The sequence below is a fragment of the Peromyscus californicus genome, unplaced genomic scaffold, assembly GCF_007827085.1.
Source record: "Peromyscus californicus insignis strain IS unplaced genomic scaffold, ASM782708v3 Scaffold_4__1_contigs__length_199733344, whole genome shotgun sequence".
Taxonomy (NCBI): Eukaryota; Metazoa; Chordata; class Mammalia; order Rodentia; family Cricetidae; genus Peromyscus; species Peromyscus californicus.
Window position 1 is genome coordinate 159,907,326 of NW_026294562.1, and position 22,205 is coordinate 159,929,530.

The 22,205-nt window shown below is 42.6% G+C and overlaps 1 pseudogene; it reads left to right on the forward strand.

Moving 5' to 3' along the window:
* Window positions 1-16,299: 16,299 nt before the first annotated feature.
* On the forward strand, window positions 16,300-21,958 carry LOC128124016 (ubiquitin-conjugating enzyme E2 L3-like; annotated as a pseudogene).
* The last annotated feature ends 247 nt before the right edge of the window (window positions 21,959-22,205 follow it).

Genomic DNA, 22,205 nt, shown 5'->3' on the forward strand with positions numbered 1-22,205 from the left:
ATAAGCAATCCACACGCGCAGCCAACAGCAGCTGCAAGGAAGCAGTTACAGGAACTAACCAGTCCTACAAGAATTATCAAGGGACAAATAGAGTTTCTCATCAAGGGTCGGTGGTGGCAACCCCCTAACTTTAATCCTAGATACAATAATTATTTGGAGCCATTGCCCTTTACGGGAGCTTATGATAAACATGGGAACCAATGGGTGAATCATAATAGCATGAAAACAGAATGGCATAAGTTACAGTTCATGGAAAGGATAGCTAGGTCCCAACCCCCCTGGTGCCTTCTCACCTGCAAGCAAAGGTTAAATATTTTCACACAAATGAAACCATGGTTAGAACGATGGTGGGAAGGGTTTAATTGTGATACAAAACAAAGGTCTAATAATTACGTAGAAGGAAAAACTTCAGCTAGTGCTGTAATGTTCTCTGTCTGGATGGGGGACCACAAAAGAGGAAATAACACCTGTACTCATGAGATCTATTAATCATTCTGAGAAAATTGTGTGACCACATTGTTAATTCTATGTCTATCGCCCCACTGGCCGATTGCCATGTTTCCTCAAATGAATGTATAAAAAACACTGCTTGATCTGAGTAAAATTGCAGCAGTTCACAGCATACTCTCGTGTCTGTGTCTGTCTGTCATTCGCCGAATCTCACTTATCCTGAGTACCTTCGACCTGTTCTCCCTCTGTCTGGTGTTCCTACTGAGACCCAGTCCGCGGCACGTGATCAAAAAGAAGTCAGGGAATGGAAATTATTATAAGATTTGAGGAAAATTAATGAGACCATACAGCCAATGGGAGCTTTGCAGCCTGGATTGTCTACCCCTCCAGCCATGCCAAAGGGTACTTATAAAATTATTTTGGATTTAAAGGACTGTTTTTATACCATCCCCTTGGTTCCCCAAGATTGTTAAAGATTTGCATTTAGTGTTCCATCGGTTAATTTTAAAGAGCCCATGAAGAGATTTCATTGGAAGGTTTTACCCTAGGGAATGGTCAGTAGCCCAACATTGTGTCAGAAATTTGTGGCTCAAGCTATCCAAAAGGTTAGAGATCAGTTTCTGCAAGTCCATATTATATGTTCATTATATATATATGTTCATGGATGATGTTTTGCTTGACACCTTTGGACAGCTTCAGCACTGCCTTACCCATACAGGGTTAATTATCACTCCACAAAAAGTGCAAAGACAGCCACCTTTTCAATATCTAGGATATGTACTATACCCTAAGGAATTAAAGCCTCAAGAATTGGGAATAAGAAAGGATGGGTTAAATGATTTTCAAAAGTTATTAGGAAACATTAAATGTTTGTGACCTTATTTAAAATTATATACCATGATTTGGAATCCTTAAGTGATATTTTAAAAGGAGACAGTGATCCTAATTTGCCCAGATGGTTAACTGAAAAAGGTAGACAGGTTCTTTTACAGATTGAGAATGCTATTAAAAATCAGCAGATATGTCATATTAATTATGATCTACCTTGGCACACCTTTATCTTGCCCACTAGACATACTCCCACAGCAGTAGTATTATGGCAAAATGGTCCTACGGCATTGAGTCCATATTATGAAGCTGCAGCTTGTTTGCTACAGAAAAGCCTGATTGAATCTAGATGCTATTTTGGTAAAGAACCAAGTGTGATCAGTGTTCCTTTTACAAAACAACACATTGATTGGCTTTTTCAGAATAATGAGTCTTGGGCAATTGCCTTTTCTCAGTTTTTAGGTCAAATTGATAATCAGTTTCCAGCTGTCAGTTGTTGCAATTCACCCAAGTGCATTCCTTTGTATTTCCAAAGGTTGTGGTGAAAGATCCCCAAGAGATGCTATGCTAGGTTTTATTGATGGTTCCTCCAATGGGAGGGCTGCTTATGTTATCAATGGTAAAAGCTCCATAGTACAAACAACTCCAGCTTCAGCGCAGATAATAGAATTGAGAGCTGTGACTACGGTTTTTCAGTTTCTTGTAAATAGTTTGCTTAATTTATATACAGGGAGTCATTATATTTATAGAGCTCTTCAAGTTACAGAACCTGTTCCATGCATTGGACTAGTAACAGTCAGGTTAGGATGCTGTTTCAACAAATTCAAGATGCCATTCACCAACTAAAGCTACCATGCTTTGTGGGTCACATTAGAGTTCATTCCAATTTTCCTGGCCCTTTAGCTGATGGTAATACATCAGCTGACAAATTAACACAGATGATCACCTTATCTCAAGTAGAATTAGCTCAACAATCACATGCTTTTCATCACCAAAATAGCAAAAGTCTAAGAAAGCAATTCAATCTTACCAAGGAAGTTGTTTGACAGATAGTTAAACAACGTGGGGTGTGTCTGAAGTATTTTCCTGCACTTCACTTGGGGGTAAACCCTCGAGGCCTTCTTCCTAATCATTTATAGCAAATGGATGCCACTCATATTTTGGAATTTGGCAAGTTAAAATACATATGTGGCAATTGACACTTATTCAGGATTTTTTTTTTTTTTTTTTTTTTTTTTTTGGTTTTTCGAGACAGGGTTTCTCTGTGTAGCTTTGCGCCTTTCCTGGAACTCGCTTTGGAGACCAGGCTGGCCTCGAACTCACAGAGATCCGCCTGGCTCTGCCTCCCGAGTGCTGGGATTAAAGGCGTGCGCCACCACCGCCCGGCTATTATTCAGGATTTTTAATGGCCAGTGCACAATCTGGAGAATCCACAAAACATGTAATTGCTGGTTGTCTGAAATGTTTCTCCTATATAGGGATACTAAATATTGTTAAAATTGATAATGGTTCTGGATATAGTAGTAAAGCATTTCAGCAATTTTGTTCTCAATGGCAAATTGAGAAAGAAACAGACATTCTTTATAATCCTCAAGGACAAGGCATCGTTGAGAGAGCCCATGGCAGTCTCAAGATGCAGCTTCAAAAAATTGAGAGGGGGTAATTGTACCCTCAGTCACCACATAATGCATTGAATCATGCTCTTTTTGTTCTGAATTTTCTGAATGTGGATGTTGTTGAGCAATCTGCTGTGGATAAATTTTGGCATGATGCCACCCAAGTGACTTTTGCTCAGGTGAAATGGAAAGATCCTTGCTCGGGATTATGGAAGGGTCCTGACCCTGTTTTAATATGGGGTCGAGGGCATGTTTGTGTTTTTTCACAGGATGAAAATGAAGCTCGATGGCTGCTTGAGTGCTTGGTGCAGTGCATGGAACAGAGGAATGTCAGCTCCGATGACACCATAGCTGCTGACATTTCCCTAGACGAGCTTAAGTGAGAGTGAAAGACTCTAGCCCTTTAGGCTTACACCCCCCCAAGCCCCAGAAAATAAGGAACTAAAAAGAAAACTAGTTCCAAGGGCCACCTGACTCAGCCACTACTCAATCACCCCTGTAACAATATAACAATGTAAAAAGATTTCTGTTAAGAGATGTGCTCAATTGTGACTGGGATAGTTGCAAGTGTTCCAGGAAGGACCACTGTGACCTTTGTGTAAACTCCACTCCCGCCCTGATACCCCACTTGAGGTTTCAGGAAGAATGTGCATGTGGACGTGACTGTACCCACTCTGTGATCACCCTGTGATCAGGCCATGAAATTGTATGGGAATTGTAATCTTGTGGGTTTTGTGGGTTTTCCCCTTTAAAAGCCCTTATGGGGCTGCAGTAAGATGCAACTCTTGCTCTTGGGAGCAAAGGAGCCCTTCTATATAGAAGCTTAATAAATCCTCGTGCTGTTGCATCAACTGGACTGGAGTCTGGGTTCTTGGAGCACCCACTTGAGACCCTAAACTTTGGGGTCCAGCAAGAGCAGCTGAAATCAGTGTTCAGATGCAACTGATGTTGCATCCTGCAGTCTGGGGAAAGCAGGAGACTAAGGAGGCCTCCAGATTGCTGAGAAGGTGTGGTGATATTTTAATTGTGCTGAAATGTGATTTTATTTGTATGTTAATAAATAAAGTTTGCCTGAAGATCAAAGATCATTATCGAGTCAGGAATAGAAGTCAGGCAGTGGTAGCCCACGCCCTTAATCCGATCACATGGCAGGCAGAGTCTCTGTGTGGTCAAGGACACAGCCAAGCGTGGTGACCCTTGAGTCTTTAATCCCAGTACCAACCATAGAGACCAGAAGGTCTGTATAGACAGGCAGTGACGAGGAAGTCATGTGACTGGGCTTAGAGCCAATGAGAAGGCAGAACAGGAAAGCAATAAAACGCAAGACACAAAGGGAGAAGCTCTCTCTTAGGGGAAGAATGTCAGTGAGTGGTAAGATGAGGTGGTCTTGGTTCTTTGCTAGTGCTCTGTGTTTCTTATTTAATAAGACCCTTTAGAATTTCATCTACATTTGGCACCCAATGTGGCAAGAATTCATTAAAAACCATTGGTGGCCTCACAGGCCAGGGGTTTCAAGCCCCGGCTCAGTCAGAATTTACAGGCCTGGCCAGAGCTACTGGATCCAGCTGCACGCAGTCAGAGCTGCACTCATCCATAGCTGCAGCAACTACATGCAGCTGCAGCTGGAGCTGCTTGCAGCTGAATTGCCAAATCACATGGTCGGAGCTTAAGGAAGCTGGAGTTCAGGCCCAAATCGGCTCAAGCTGGAGCATGTGGCACATAGCTTTTTTTCTCTCCTCTTGGTAGATAGTAGGCTTTCTCTCTCTCTCTCTCTCTCTCTCTCTCTCTCTCTCTCTCTCTCTCAGCAACCACGCTAGGTAGCTGTTTCAAAATTCCCTCAGATTTCTATTGTTCTATGCAGACTTGGTAAGTCAATTAACATATCAGATATTTTAAAGGGAAAAACTACTTAAAAGAGAAAATTTTTTCCACATTAAAAAAATGGGTAATATCTGTATAATAGAAGGAAATTGATCTTTGTTTGATAAAACATTAGACAGTCTGAAAATGGAACAATTGCATGAGAGGATTAATGTTGATGGGATATATGTAACATCATTTATGCATATTTTTAGTTTGCTTATCTTTATTTTACAATTTAAAGAGGTAGTCAATTTAAGTGCCAGGATAAAAACTTTAGAAAAACCTGTTAAAATGAATTATAGAGAAATTCAGACTCAGACAGAAGAATTTAAGGGTGAAATTATTTCCGGATTGGATTATAAGGTTACAGAAAGAAAGCCTGTTTTCAAACAATCAAACTTAATTTATCTGGTAACTGTACAGCAGCTACCTGATCAAGTGCATGTACAAACTAATTGGACTCCAGTTGAAATGTTAGATTTAAGAAGGTTTAAGGAGGCAATAGTATCTTATGGCATGCATTCCCCATTTGTAAAGCAAATGTTAAACTCCTGGTCAACTTGTAATAGGATTATCCCTCAAGACTGGAAGGAACTTCTAACTGCTGTCCTGGAACCTGTAGCACAGCCGCAGTGGCGCATGTGGTTCAGAGATGAGGCTAAGACCATAGAAAGTTAGTGGATGGCTAGAGGTGTGGAAATCTCCCAGGATCGGCTTCTTAGAGAAGGCCAATATGCTGAAATACAAAGACAATGTTTATATGATAACCAAACCTTAATTCTATGCTGCATGGCAGCCATGAATGCATGGGACAGAATTGAGGAAGCAGGAAAGAAAACTGAGTCATTCACAAAAGTTATACTGTTGTGCCCTGGGCAAGACCCCCCCCAAAGAGACCACCAGAGACACAAACTCACTGAAATACAAAAGCAAGGTTTATTGAAGCTGTTCAAGCCGCAGCAAGGCCCTCGTCAAGCCATCCAACACAGTAGAGGCTGGAGGAGGTGGCCATCCCTCTGCAAGCTCAGGTTTTAAAGGCAAAAACCATAAGGTCGCATCATTTGGGGATGCTAGTACAGGTGCAATTCTAATTGACTCAAGTTTTAGGGGCTTTCCAGAATTTCTGTGTTATCTTACTTTGTAGTTTTAACCGGTTGTTTGTCAAACTTTATAGATTACCTCTGGCATTGGGGCATTCTGTGGTTAACCAATTGTTACCAGATAGTTTTAAACATCCTAACTTAGTACTTTGACCATCTCCGGCATTGGGGCATTCTATGGTTAATCGGTTGCTACCAGAGGGCTCTTCAAACATCCTGACTTTGTTGACCATTTCCAGCATTGGGGCATTCTATGGTTAATCGGTTGCTCCCAGATGGCTCATCAAACATCCGGACTTTGTCCTGGGACCTATGTCAGCAGTTCTGAGAATCTTGAAACTCAGGCCTGTTTCAAGCTGGGGTGAGGGGCTTGCTTGAAATGGGGGTGCTTTGGTTCTTCATTTCCCCCTTCTCATGTGCCTAATGGAAACCAATAAGGGTTCCTAATGGCCAGCACATAGGTGTCCCTTGTCTCTGCAGGCATATACCATGAGCTGAACTGTACCCAGGCTCTGTCTTATGTATTGGAGCAGCCGGTTGAGGATACAGGACCTGAGAGTTAGTAACAGAAGCAAAACTGACTGTTAGTGAGCCTATTAGGGTGGAAATTAAAGTAGTTAATAATGGCCATTTTGCCTCTATGTCAGGGAATTTCTTTTTGACCCAGCATTTCAGCCTTATTCTGGACAGGGAACATGGGACGACATATTCTCTTCTGGAACTGCTTCGAGATGGCATTGGGGCACCATTATCAGGGCCCCCAAAATGCTGAAAGGCTAGTCAAAGACTGGGCAATGGGGCATTTGTCAGAAGCATGTGGCTGTCTGACCCTGTAGAGACAGGGAACAATCATGTTGGCTGGGCTGGTCCACATTAGCTTTTAGCAAGTCCGGAGCTCACAGTCATCTGGAGCAGTGTAGTCAGCAACTGAAGCTTGGAGGTGTCTGCCAGAAAAGTGGAAATCTGTTGAGACAAACTTAAACTAGGAACAGAGTTTAAAATTTATGAAGTTATTTGGAACCCTTAGTCCCATACCCTTAGTAATTGGGAAAAACAGGAGTCCCAAGACCATGAGAGAGGAAAAATACCATCCTTAGGAATCTGCACTTATCTGGGGTCCTTCAGACCTCTGTGAAGTGGATCCAAGTTTTATGACTCTTAATCCTCTGAGGCCAACCCGAACTATCTGATAAAATGACATAAAGGTTTTAGATATATTAGTATTACCAATCTGTACTGAAATTCATATTGTAGACAAAGCAAGTAATGGGTATCTGTAAAACAGCAGAAGTGGAGTCATACTTTTGAGTCTGAACAAGAAATAACTTGGACAGAGATTTTTGACCTGATGAGAAGCATTTCTAGGTTTATATTTAGACATATTTAAATGACATCTAAAATAAGTCTAAAATGTTGAGCTTGTGGCTGAACAGTAAGTAGCCATTGCTTTACCAGCTTGTCAGAACTCTATTAAATGTTAAGCATTAAACTGTTATATCATAAAACAGGAGAGCAATGTGAAACATTTTTATCTTAAATCATTTTTTAAAAAATGAACTAACAAGCTGGCTATAGCCTTGCAGAAGGATCTGGTTGTCTGATGCTGCCAAGCTGACAAAGTTGTACCTAACCTAGCCATCAGTACTATCAGAGATCTGAGTAGGATAAATTATATCTGAGTGCAGACCAAACAGCTTCCAACTCTATAAATGACAGGGACCAGTCCATATCCAGGTCTCCACAGCATTGGAGGCACCAGTCAGAACAGCATCAATCTTCTTCCACCATCAGGCCCATAAGGCAGAGTATTTTTCCTGTGGAATAGGGATATGCAAGACTGACCTTGATTTGTCCAGGCAAAAGGGTGCAACCAATTCCTGTGTCCTGCTGCTTGTCCACAGTCTGGGCTGGGTCCTGGTGGCAGGCATTGCATTAGGGCATCTTGTCCTGTGGTCAGTGTTGCCATAATTCAGGCAGGGACGTTGTGGTGCCTCGTACGTAATCTTCTTTGGAGACCTTGGGTCATTGCTAGGATCTGAAAGTCTGTCTGATATAATACACTTTTAGATCAACATTTAAATGCCTTATTCTGCAGATCTCTGAAGTATGAGGGCTGTCCAGGTATATCTGAATAGACCAACTTTGTTTTTAGTTACTTATTTTAAGCTCAACCCTGAAAACATATGCAAGGGACTGAGTAAATAAGTAAACTTATCCCTGTAATATTACATCAGTACTTACTTACCCTGACTGGGATTAAAAAAACTTGATTATTTATTACTATTTATGTTCTCTAACAGTCTACAATAAGTAGCCTTAAAAACAATGATTTTAAGTTGAAGCTCTTCTGGCATAAAATACAGGTTATATAAAGAAACCAAAACAAAATATCAATATAAAACATATATATGTATCAATTTGTCCAAATAACTTAAGCTTAACAAACTTAGCAAATACAAGGAGGCTAGACAACATTCTTAAGCCTGAATGTACCTTGGGTAAGGAGAAACATTCTCTAAGTTACTGGTTCTCAACTTTCTCAATGTTATTTTATAACTGCAGTTTTGTCATTGTTGAATCTCAATGCAAATATCCAACATACAGGTAGTCCTAGGCCATACCTGTAAAAAGATTTTTTTAACTCCCAAAGGGTGAAGACTCATGGAGTCAGAAGCTATTTTAGGCCCTTTGTCAGAATGCTTAGATTATTGTCTTGCTGTATCACAAGAAATGGACATCCCAGTTTCTGGTTAGCATTTGGAGCTTATGGCTGTGACCCTAGTTTTTAGCCTTTTATTTTAAGTTTAAATATTAATAATATAGAGCATTTTATAAGCTGAAAATGTTCCATAGTCTTATAAACTTTTATATTTTAGAAACTGTTCTTAAAAAGATTAAGATCTTTCAAATGTCTTTCTGCAATATCAACAATAGAGTACCTTCTTTTATTTTAAGGGGGAGAAACATGGCATCACCATAATCTGTATAAAGTAAAACCAAGCTCCAAAGAGCAAACAATCTAACCTGCCTGCTCCATTTTATTGTAGCTGGTGCTTCTGGTGATCACCACCTGGCACTGGCCTTTTCAAAACTGGTTAAGGTCCACCATTGTAACTAGATTCTTTTTGGAACTCTAGCCCTGCCATACATTTGTAAACCTCAGCTGTTTCTTATGATCCTTTTATGTCTTTAAAACCATTATTATTTTATTACATGGGTAAATATTAAATTATAAAGTCTAGCTGCCAGAGCAAGGTATATTTCTGTGTATAAAAGCATCAAGGTTCAGCTTTAATATTTATTAAATATTTTATTTATTAAACATATATTGTTATTTATTTAAATTCTCTAGCAGCTTGTTGTTGAACATTGGTAAAGACATAAATACTTGGGTGTTAACCTGAGTAGATCTTTATAACCTTAGTAAAAGATGGCTGCCAGCCACATGGCTGCCCATGAGGTCACCAGCCAAGATGGAGGGAGACCACGTGGTTGCTGTTTAAAGCATGTTTTTAAAACAATAATTATTTAAACAACAATTACTTGTACACATTCACACAGTTGGATCCAAGTTACATACATATGCGTACAGTTAAAGCTTGTTTATATTTATATATATAGTTAAATCTAAATCACATATCTGTCTATATATATATATATATATATATACATATATACATAAGCAGTTTGCAGAATCATTGGCTATTTTTAAAACAAAAATCAACCAGAATTAACTTTTAAATTCAGTATTTGCAGATATAAGAAACCATAACAAACATAGTTTACATCACATCCTGTCTGACTTTTTATAACCTTTTATGTACCCTAAGTCCTTTCCTTTGATCCCTCAGACACTTATTCCAGATAAACTCTGTTTTTTTAAACATAGAAACTCTTACTAAAGTCTTTCTTGTGATTTCCCTCAGTAGTCTAGAATATATTGTAAAGCTACAATATTTTAAACAAGAACAGAAATACATGCATATATCATAACAAGAATAACTCTTAAATTTGCATCAGCACTGTACCACAGACAAGAAACTGTTGGTTAGTCTTATAGTCGAGGTAACTTAGCAACCATAGGCAGTGACATTCTACTCAGCTCTGGGAGTCAAACCTTGATCAGGTTTTAGCCCCAGGGCAGGTCTTGGGAGCCCCACCCAACAGCATGGGAGAGGAAGAGGACGGGAAGGCATGCACCATGGGGACAAAAGATCGTAGTTAACCTCAGATTTTCAAGTGCATGAGAGTGGCAGACTGGAAGGGACTCCCTGTCCCCGGCTGGGCCCACAGACCTGTAGGCCACTCCTCAGCTGTGACCCTGGAGGGGCAGTTAGTTCTCCACCAGCCCCTGGTTCAGGCACACTTTGAGCTCCTGGGGGTCGGGGGGTGTCGGTTTGGGGACTGCTGGCTCCCGCCAGCTCTGCCCCACAGCTCTCTGCACAGGGGCCCAGCCCGAACCTGCTGGCCATGTCAGGGCCCCACAGTACTCACGGCCTGCTGAAGCATCCAGCCATGCCTAGTCCCCACGAAGCCTCGGGGTCTGGGCCCTGTGGTGCTCACAGCCCTCCTAGGCCGCTCAGCGGCACCCTGGGCTGCAGAGCCGCTGCCTGCCAGACTGCTGCTTGCCAGACTGGTTTCTGCGAGTTCCTGCCTGCAGCCTGAACTCTGCTCAGAGAGCAAGAAAGCAACCAAAGGGACCTCTGTCTCTTGTTAGCCTTCCAGCCCACAACATATCATGTAACAGTGTAGGAATGGAGACAGGACATCCAGCCGCTCTGAAGTGTCTCTGCTGGGTGACACCCGCAGCACCGTGCTAGTCTGCAGAGCTGCATTAGGCTTCTTGTAGATCAAGAGGTTAAGTGCCTTGCCCCCGCATGTCAGAGGACACATGACTTCCACACATTCCCCCGTGATTGGAACTGCTCATTGAACCATTAATATTGTTACCAGATGTCTCTACTGTCTTCCCATCTCCTCACATTTTCCTATTTGTGTGCGTGTGTGTGTGTGTGTGTGTGTGTGTGTGTGTGTGTGTGTGCATGCATTTGTATGTGGACCCGTGCACATGTTTGTGTTGTGGTTACATGGTGTGCTGGCTAGTTTTATGTCAACTTGACACACGCTAAAGTCATCAGAGAGGAAGTAACCTCAATTAAGAACATACATCCTCCAGGCATTGGTGCTGCACACCCTTAATCCCAGTGCTTGGGAAGCAAGAGTGACTACCTTACAGTTTTTGAGACAGGGTCTCTTAATGAACCTTGAGCTTGCTAATTTGGCTAGACAGGCTGGCCAGTGAGGCCCAGGGGTGGACTCACTCCCTAGGGCTGGGATTACCGGGTGGGCCATTGTCCCTGGCTTTCCTCCTGGGTCTGGGGATTGAAGTTTATGCAGCAAGCATTTTACTGACTGGACCATCCTCCAGCTCACCTTGCTTCTTCCTTTGGAAACATGTAACTCACACTGAGGACTGAAGGGGTAAACTCCCCTCCCAAGAGGAGCATCTATAAATACTCAGTTTCTTCTGTAAGAACACTGTCTTTCATTGCTACTTGTTTATCTGCTCATCCAACCATTCATGCCAGCATGGATTCATATATTATAATGAATTCTATATAATGTTATTTAGTTTGTTGTTCAAATTGTTTGATAACTGACTATTAGGAGCTTGTTCCTTCATTGTGCCAGTTTCCACATGTGTGTGTTCGTGTGTGTGTGTGTGTGTGTGTGTGTGTGTGTGTGTGTGTGTGTGTGTTTGTCTGCTTGTGCATGTGTGTGTGGTCACAGGTGCCATGGTGTGTGTGTGTGTGTGTGTGTGTGTGTGTGTGTGTGTGTGTGTGTGTGTGAATGTCAGAGAACAATTTGCAGGAGGTCAGTTCTCTTCATCTATCATGTGGGTTCTGGGATTTGAACTCAGGGCATCAGGCTCAGTGGCAAGCACCTTTAATCACTGAGCTGTCTCAACAGCCTTCCAGCCTGTTTTCTGAGACAGCTCTCTTACTGAACCTGGAGCTCACGGCATCAGTGGTGTGTGCCACCACACTCACCACAGCTACTCTTTGTCTCCTATTTATCTTTTGTTTTTTTTCTGGGGGATTTTCGAGACAGGGTTTCTCTCCTGGAACTGGCTCTGTAGACCAGGCTGGCCTGAAGCTCACAGATATCCGAGTGCTGGGATTAAAGCCATATGCCATCACTGCCTGACTTATATCTTGTTTTAAGCAAACTGCATTACAGAGATCTGTATTTTGCATAGTGCATTTCTTCCTGTGTGTATCCCAAAGTACTTTAATTTTGTCTGTCAGGTCCTGCAAGACAGGACTATACCAAGGACTTCATGGACAAAATTAAGGTAGTTATTTCCAAACTAACCTCTATGTAATATGATGTCTGATCTGGTGTCATCTTGCTGCCCTGTCCTGTTTCCCTCCTGAAGTTGGAATCCAGACACCTGTCCCCTCCTTGTCCAGTCTGTTAAGCTGATTATAATAAACACCTGCAGCTCTGCTGTCTGCCCCCTGTCTCTGTGCTGTGCAGGAATCATGGGATGTCTTCAGATCTGGGACACATTGAGAGAAATGACCTGTGTGGTCACTCAGAGCAGGGCGACTGCCACTGTCTGGCCAGGTGATCATGGGAAAGTCATTGCAGCCTTTTTGTTGCTGTGTAGACCAGGCTGACCTTGAACTCACAGAGATCCTCCTGTCTCTGCCTCCCAAGTGCTGGAATGAAAGGCATCTGCCACCAGCATGCCAGGCTGACTGCAGCCTTGTGAGACTGTAAGACAGGAGTTGTCTAGGGTACACAGCGTGTAAGCAGTCACAGGCTTCACCGGCCCCAGGGCAGAAATGAGGAGCACAGCTGCTCACCTCCCATGCTGCCTCTGGGCTTTATCTCAGGGCAGTGTGGTCAGTGACTGTGTACAAGTGATCAGGCAACATTGTTTTATCTATGTAAGGTGTCTTATTAAGTGTCATGTTATACAGTCACCCATCTTCTAAAACGATTTTATTTTATGTGTAGTGCTTTGCCTGTGTGTGTGCTTATGCATCATATGCATGCCTGATGGCCAGAAAAAGACATCAGATCCCCTGTAACTGAAGTTACCTACAGTTAGGAGCTGCCGTGTATGTACTGGGAACAGAACCCATGTCGTCTGGAAGAGCAAGGGATGCTCTTAACCACTGAACCACCTCTCTCTATCTGGGATGCGTTTTCTTCATTAGAATATGCCTCTTTATTCACTGGCAGTGTGGTTACAAACAATCCACATTAGGAGTATATAATATCTGAGAAAATCAACTGTGAAATACAAAGTAACATGAAGCACAGTTATTCAATTATGCTCAACACAGTCCTGAGGCAGCATATGTGGTGAGATGTATAAGAAAATAGAATCTCCTCATTTTGATCAAAAAGACTCTGATATATGAGAAGTGAGAGAGGATGTTGACATAAGGAATTACTATCTAAAGCTTTTGACATTTAAACATTTGAGATAAACAAAATTGAGAGACTGAGCTGGGCATGGTATCATGGTGTCCCACACCTTTAATTCCAGGACTCAGGAGGCAGAGACAGGCAGATCTCTGTGAGTTCGAGGCCAGCCTAGTCTATAATGCGAGTTCCAGGACAGTCAGAGCCGTTACACAGAGAAACCCTGTCTCAAAAAACAAAACAACAAAAACAAAACAAACAAAGAAACAAAAAAGAGGAGAATCAAGAGAACATCCCATGGGGGAGTGGTGGGAGTTGGGGGGTGTTGGAGGTGGAGCCAAAACCAACAAACACAAAAAGAAAATATCTCAACAAAGTTGCCAGAATTCTAAACACAGACAATTAGTGGAATCCTATTTATACTATGTTTCAAGAAAGCTTGGTGAGTTCCTGCTGCATCCCAGGCATTTTAGTTGCCAGGGTTACATGACGATCCAATGAGATAAATGCCATTGCTTCTGTTATGTTTGAACTGAGAGAAAACAGAATTTGTATACCCGGGATAAATAGTAACATGCACTACATGTTGTATATAGTGACATGCACTACATGTTGTATATAGTGATATGTGTGAAAAAGAGAAGAAGTTGAAGCTGGAGAGACGGCTCCATGATTAAGAGTGTTTACTGGTCTTGCAAAAGACCAGAGTTTGGTTCCCAGCACCCACTTGGGGCAGCTTACACTAGCCTGTTACTCCAGCTACATGGGATCTGATGCTCTCTTCTTCTGGCCTCTTAGGAGACTTACTCAAGTGCACAACCCCTCCACTCCATAGAGATATAATTAATAGTAAAACAAACCTTTAAATAAAAAAGAACTTTTGAGTTTAGTTTCTGAGTTTCAGGTTAAAAGAAAAATGATCTTTCTCCCCAGGGCCAGATCACATGAATTCATATGTTTGATGATTCCATTCCTTGGTTGGATTTCACAATTATATCCAAAATTAATCTTCACAAAATCCCAAATCAATCTTAGATCTGATAGCACTGTCTTAACTTTGATGACTTACTCTGAGTGACATTCTGCAAGCTAGTTCTGAGTTCTAATCTTATTGTGAGAGATAATTGTCCCCTCATAGCATCTCTGTTTTGTTCTCTTGAAGCAAGCTGAGGTGCATGAGGTAAATGTCCATGTAAAAGCACATGGAAATGCACTTCCTACCACAAAAAGTTGTGATCAAATAGTGTAGGACTGTACATTTCATGAGCCTTTTACCTTGGTTTGGATGTGGGGTTTTGCACACAAGAGTGGATAAATTCACATTGTACACATGAAACTTCAGATGCAATTATATGTAATTGTTTTTTCCAATGTAACATTTTTATTGATTATTTGGGAATTTCACATAATGAGCTCCATCCTAGGACTCCTAGGTCCAACCCCTCACTCTTGTGACCCCCCACAAAAGAAGAACAACTTAAAAAAAAAACACCTAAGTCCAATATGTGTTGCCCATATACTCACTGGTCAAACTTTCAGTTACCATTCCCTTAAAGAAAACTGAGTCTGGGGCTAGAGAGATGGCTCAGCAGTTGGGAGTACTGACTGCTCTTTCAGAGGACCTGAGTTGGGTTCTCAGCACCCATGTGGCAGCTCATGGCTGTCTGTAATTCCAGTTCTAGGGTATCCAACACCCTCATTAGACATAAATGCAGGCAAAATAACATTGCACATAAAATAAAAATAAATTATAAAAAGAGAGAGAGAGAAAACTGAGTCCTTCTTCATTCCCACCCCTGCCAGAAGCTCTCATTTGTGGAGAGTTACACTTCAGCATTATTATCACGGTTTTTAAGTGTTCTCTTCAATGGTTTCCTGTTTAGGCTGTTACTTTTTGGGGGGATTGGGATGGAGGCAGGGGTTGTCACAGAAGCCTTCCATGTCCCTCTTTCTCAACTGTGAGTCTGCAGTCATCAATACCCCTGCAAAAGAAGCTTCCTTGCTCTTTACAGTCAGTGGGAGCATGAATCAGGGACTTCTACATTGTTTCTGGTGACAGCAGGGACCGTGGACTCAGCAGGTGCCAGAGATCTCAGCATGGTTTCCTGTGGCAGTACAGACCACAGACATCAACACAGCCCTCTACACCACACGGGCCACAGATACCATCATAGTGGGCCATAGTACCTGTGGGCACCAATATGGTCCCCAGCAGCAGCCCAGCCCTTGGACATCAACATGGCTTCATGTGACAGCAGAGACAGTGAACATGTCCACGGCCTTTTGTGATCACATTGGCCATTGACATCAACACTGCCCCAAGGCTGCACCAGGGTCATGGGCACCAACATGACCCTCAGTGGTCACATGGACTGCGGACGTCAAAATGGCCTCAAGCAGCAGCACAGGCCACATATATCAACATGGCCCTCAGCGGCAACATGGGCCATGGGCACTAACAGTGGCGGCGTGAACTATGAACAGCAACATGACTTCTGGTGGCAGCACCGACCAAGGACATCTCCATGGCCTTCAGTGAAACACAGACCTCAGATATCAACACGACCTCCAGTGGGAGCACAGATCATAGACATCCATATGTCCTCTGGCTGCAGCTTGGACCATGGACACCATTGTGTCTACTGCGGCCATACTTTCATATCATTCCCATGCTCTTCATCACCATGCTGTGGATTTGCCATTCTCTCATGGGCACATGGCTCTGTTCCACCTTCTTTCCTTCCAATTTTGTGAATCCACTTTGTTTGTTTGTTTGTTTTTCCAGACAGGATTTCTCTGTGTGGCCCTGGCTGTCCCAGGCTGGTCTCAAACTCACAGAGATCCTTCTGTCTCTGCCTCCTGAGTGCTGGGATCAAAGGCGTGCGCCACCACTGCCCTGCTGTATCCACTTTTTAAAAGCATCTCCCCATTGGACCTGCCCTTCTCTACTTGTTCTGGGGATACTGCGGGCTCTGCAGACTCCACCTCCCCGTCTCCCCTCCATGGGTCTCTCGGGTTTCTCAGGGCTGCTCCTCGTGGCTGGTGCCAGCGGCTGGTGCTCTTTGGTGATGGCCATGCTTCAGGTTTTCATCTTTGATGACAATGCCAGGCTTCCAGATATAGTTCTGCAGGACCGGCTCCTCCTTGAATTACAGCAGCTCATGGATGGAGCAGATGCTGAGGTGGACCGACTCGGAGTGCTGAATCTGGGCCTGGATGTCTGATGAGTTGGTTAGCCTGGCTCTTCCAGGAGGCCACCCTTGAGACCTCTGTGATTGTTTTTATACGTGAGGCCAACCACGTTCTACTGGAACTGGTTTGATTATTAATTGCTGTGTATATTTAAAGTATACAATGTGCTTTTTAAAGACGTACTTATTTTTAATTCAGTTTTTATTGTATGCCTGAATGTTTGCCTGCAGGTAAGATTGTGCACCATGTTCGTGCCTGGTGCCCACTCTGACCAGAGGAGTGAGTCAGATCCCCTGTAATGGTTGTGAGCTGCCATGGGGTTCTGGAAACCAAACCCAGGTCTTCTGGAAGAGCAGTAAGTACTCTTAACGGGTGAGCCATTGATTGCTCCGGCCCCCAACCCCCTGACTTTTCTATTCACTATATATTGGACTTCTAAGACTTTCACACAGGAAGTGGAACAGCTCAGTGGCAGAGTGCTTGCCTAGCACGCACAGGGTCCTGGATTTGCTCCCAAGCACCACCCCAACCAGTCAGCCAAATGGACAACGTTATATACCAAAGACATGAGGTACTTTAATTTTACTTTTAGTATTTCCTTTTAGTTTCTTGCTGTAAAACTTAGACTGGCCTCTATTTCTCCATTTTCCGTGGCCCATGGCCATGTTTGGCTGATGTAGGTACTTTGTGTATCTGGTTTGTTTCTCTCAGCATACATATATCCTCCAGGTTCATCTGTGAATGGCAATATTTCCTTTTTTTTTTTTTTTTTGAGACAGGGTCTCTCTCTCTCTATTCCTAGCTATTGTAGAACTTACAGAGATCTGCCTACTTCTGCTTCCTGAGTGCTGGAATTATGAGAAACCAGTCTTAGCTGATGGATTGACTGTATGTATTATTCAACCCTGATGTTTCTTATTTCTTGCTGCCTGCTGCTCTGTGGTTTCAAATGCTATTTCTCTAGGACCTTGAGGTGCACTGTTAGGGTGTTTATTGCAATCTTTCGGAGTCTGTGATGTGAAGTACTCACAGTTATAAACTTCCCTTGGAGAACTGTATCCCAAAAGCCCGGTGTACTGTTGTTTACTTCCATTTGCTTTTAGGAACTTCTGAACTTCCTCCATGATATCTTCAATGACCCACTTGCTCTGATCATTCAAAAGTGTATTTTTCAGCCTCTGTGTGTTTCTACAGTTTCTCCCGGTTTTGGTTTCTAGTTTTGTTTTGGTATTATGAGCTGATAAGATATAATAGATTCCATATTTGGTAAGACATGGTTGTGGCCTAGAGGGTGGTTGTTTTAGAGAAGGTTTTATGAGCTTCTGGGAAAAACTGCATATTCTGTTTTTGTTTCATGGAATATTGCATAGATACGTATTAAGTCCATTTTTTTGAGACTGGGTTTCTCTGTGTAGCTCTGGCTGTCCTGGAACTCACGCTGTAGACCAGGCTGGCCTTGAACTCACAGATATCTACCTGCCTCTGCCTCCCCAGTGCTGGGATTAAAGGCATTGGTATTTGAACAAAGCTGCATTCTTTGACCACCGAAGAAAGCCTTTTTGTTACCTGCCCTATTCCTTCCCTGAAGGGTGGTTTCCCAAGAACAGCTTCTGGAATCGTATCCAGCAACAGATTTGAGGAGCCTGACCAGAGAGGCACAAGGGCCACCAGGTCTGCTTTGCCCCCTCTGAGGTCCAGTGGGTGGAATAGAAGGCTTCAGCATCTCTAAGACTTCACTGTTTACAGTGTCAGACCGTGTGGCAGGCAGCTGGTTGTTGGCAGGTCTCTGGTGAATTCCTGCCAGGGAGTCTTGAGGGACTCTCTCGGCTGCTACCTACCTTTATCTTCCCCCAAATTTCCTCCCTTCTCTTTCCTTTATGGATTTGACTACTTTGGTTTAGGAAGAATAACTTTTGGGGGTGGGGTCCATGGATCCCAACTGAGTAAGTCTTACAGGCAGGCAACTGTGCAATATTCCTTTACACTGTGTGTGAATATATGTCATTGTGATTGGTTTAATAAAGAAACTGACTGACCAACAGCTGGACATGATAAGGTTGGGCAGGAGAGTCAGACTAAGGACACTAGGAAGAAGAAAGGTGGAACTGGAGAAGTCACCAGCCGGATGGAAAGGAATCAGGACATATAGAAGAGGTAGAAGCCACGATCCTTGGGGCAGCACATAGATGAATAGAAATGGGTTAATTAAGTTAGACAAGCCTAAGCTATCAGTCAAGCACTTATAATTAATAATAAGTCTCTGAGTGGTTATTTGGGAAGCCACCGCCAGGACACAGGAAAACTCTGCCTACAGGCAACAGACATCTGTCTATGCTCTGGTGGGTTTTATGAAATTTGGATCAATTGTGGGAAAAAATCAGAAAACAAAACAAAATAAAAAAAACTAACCTTTTTAGGGACTTACAAGTTTTAGGATCTGGGGAAATGGTGTAGTGGATAAAATGCTTGCTGATCAAACAGGAGGACCTGAGTTTTGATTGGCAGTACCACACAGGATGTGGTGTGCATCTGTAACCCTAGTGTTGGGTGTGTGAATGAGGGAGACATACAGATCCTAGAGACTAGGTGACCAGCAGTATAGCTGAGTTCCAGTTCAGTAAGAGATTCTATCCTCCCAAATAAGATAGAGGAAACTGACCCAGTGTGAACCTCTGGCCCCCTCGTGAGCATGCACAGGAGAGCATGTGTGAACACATCCATGTTTTAGGTTTGGGTTTGGTTTCTTTGGATTGGTTGTTTTGTTTCCTTTCTTTGAGTAGGAAACTCAAACTCAGTGCCTTCTGATACTTCACTGGAGAACATCTTAGCTGACAGCCCAATTGAAGCCAGCTCAGAAAAAAATGTAGATTTTGTTTTATAATGCTACTTTTTATTTTTATTTTTCAAAAACTCATGTTTTTGAAAATTAACAAAAAAGTGATCTGAAAAGGAGTCCTAAAGACATCCTTAGACAGAATTAATTTATATTTACCAAATTCCCCATTGCCTAGGAATGTCTAGAAACAGCTCTGGTGCAGGGACTGGGATCTGTATCTTTTTTTTTTTTTGTCTTTATTGAGACAGGGTCTCTCTATGTAGCCCCTGCTGACCTGGAATCTCACTGCATAGATCAGGCTGGCCTCAAACTCACAGAGATCTGGCTACCTCTGACTCTTGAGTGCTGAGATTAAGGGCTTGTGCCAGCACTGCCCACCTGCCTCTTTTTAACATTGAGGTCATGATAACATCTTGTCATAGGACACTGGACCTGGCAGATTCATTTGGGGTCTGTAGCCTTGAGTTAATATTTTTGTTTGCTTGGAATATTACTGATTTTAAAAAGGCTTAATTTTGTGTTTTCATGTCTGTGTGAGTGTGTACCATGTGTGTGAACTTGTCTGCTAAGACCAAGAAGGTCCTGGAACTGGAGTTAGAGGTGGCTATAAGCTGGCTGATATGGCTGTTGGGAACAGAACACTCATAACCCTGAGCCATCTCTGTAGGCAGATTTTTTGTAGGGACCATCAAGACTATCAGCTCCTCAATAATGACACAGAGACTTATTGTTAATTTTGGGCAATAACTTAGATGTGTTTCTAACTAGCTCTTATAACTTAAATAACTCATTTCTGTTAATTTACTTTCTGCCTCGTGACTTCATTACCTCATTTCTGTACTGCCCATCCTGTTTGCTCTGTATCTCCTGGCATCTCTGCCTTCTTCTTCCCAGTGTCCTCTGTGCCTGGAAATCTTGCCTAGCTACTGGTCATTAAGCTTTTTTATTAAACCAATCAGAGTGATACATCTTCACAGTGTACAAAAAGATTATTTCACAACACATCTCTCTAGCCCCTATTTTGATTATTTCTTGTGAGCACCTGAGAGATTGCTTTTAAACTATTATTATAAAGGCTTTTTGGGGCCACTGTCCCCATTTTCTGCTGAGCTCTGCTTTTACTAAGGCAATTTTGTTCTTCAATATCAGAAGTTTGTTTTCTCAGACTATCCTAGCTGGAATGTTAACGTATGGATTATCTCCCAGCCTTATTTGTGACCAAAGAGAAGAAAGAAACACAAAGGTGAATTTTTAAAATCTGGTGGTGGGCTGGGTGGTGGTGGCTCATGCCTTTAATCCCAGCACTCCGGAGGCAGAGGCAGGCGGATCTCTGTGAGTTCGAGGCCAGCCTGGGCTACAGAGTGAGTTCTAGGAAAGGCGCAAAGCTACACAGAGAAACTCAGTCTTGAAAAACCAGACAAAAAAATCTGGTGGTGGGATTAGATCCAAGATTGGAACCAACAGGTTGTAGGAAGACTTTTCTGTCCCACCAGCCACTCCCCAAATATCCACACAGAGACTTAATATTAATTATAAATGCTCAGCCAATATCTTAGGCTGGTTTTTAGCTACCTCTTACAACTTAAATTAACCTATTTCTGTTAATGTCTGTGATGTATGTACTTCCCATCCTGCTTGCTCTTCATCTCATGGCATCTGTCTGACTCAGCCCTCCCTCTTCTGCTCCAAATATCCTGCCTAGCCATCAGCCAGTCAGCTTTTTATTAACAATGAGAGCAACACGTCTTCACAGTGTACAGAAGGATTATTTCATATCAGTAGGAAGCAGATGAAGGAGCTTGAATCAATCCGCAAATGTGGGATGAAGTACTCCTGTAACATCCAGGTTGATGAAACTGCTTCATTGTCTTGGCAAGGTCTGACTGTTCCTGAAAACCCTCTTTATGGTAAGTGGAACCTTCAGAATCAATTTTCCAGCAGAGTATCCATTTAAACCACCCAAGATCACATTTAAAACCAAGGTCTACCACCCTAATATTGATGAGAAGGGGCAGGTCTGTCCAGCAATAATTAGTGCTCAAAACTGGAAGCCAGCCACCAAGACTAAGTAGTCCTGTCCCTCACACCACTGGCAAAAGACCCAGCCTGAGCACCCACGCTGGGGGTGCTGTGGAAAACTCTTTTGTACACTGTGAAGATTTGTAGCTGTGATTGGTTTGATAAACAAGCTGACTGGCCAATACCTGAACAGGAAAAGATTGAGCATGAGAGCCAGACTAGGTGAATTCTGGGAAGAGGAAGGGCAGAGGCAGAGAGTTGCAGGTAAATGCAGATAAGCAAGATGAGAATGTCATACTGAGAAAAGGTACCAAATAATGTGGCTAAACATAGATACAAATTATGGGTTAATTTAAGTGTAAGAGTTAGCTAGTAACAAGCCTGAGATATCAGCTGAACATTTATAATTTATATTAAGCCTCTGAGTGATAATTTGGGAAGTGGCTGCCGGGTATTTGGGAACAGGCAGTTAAGACAGGAAGTGTCCATTTACAGGGCTGACCTAGTTGAAGAATACTCTAAGGACTGTAAAAATATTCTGTAAGAATGCTGACGATTTTACAAAGAAATGTGGGGGGAAAAGTGACCTATGGACTAAACTCTGGCATGAGTGATTCCAGCAAGTCTGAGCTTGAACAGTGCATTCAGATACCCCACAAAGCAGAACTATGGAAAATAGACTCATGCCACCCCCTGGCATCTGCTGGTGGTGGTTACTAACTTTCTACAGCTTTCTTAATCAAAAGTGGTCTAGGTAACCTGTGAAGAAGGATCAAAAATATTCAAAATAAAATAAAATACAGTGGCAGGACTGAGAAATATTGGCTCAGTGGTTAAGAGCACTGGCTGCTCTTCCAGAGG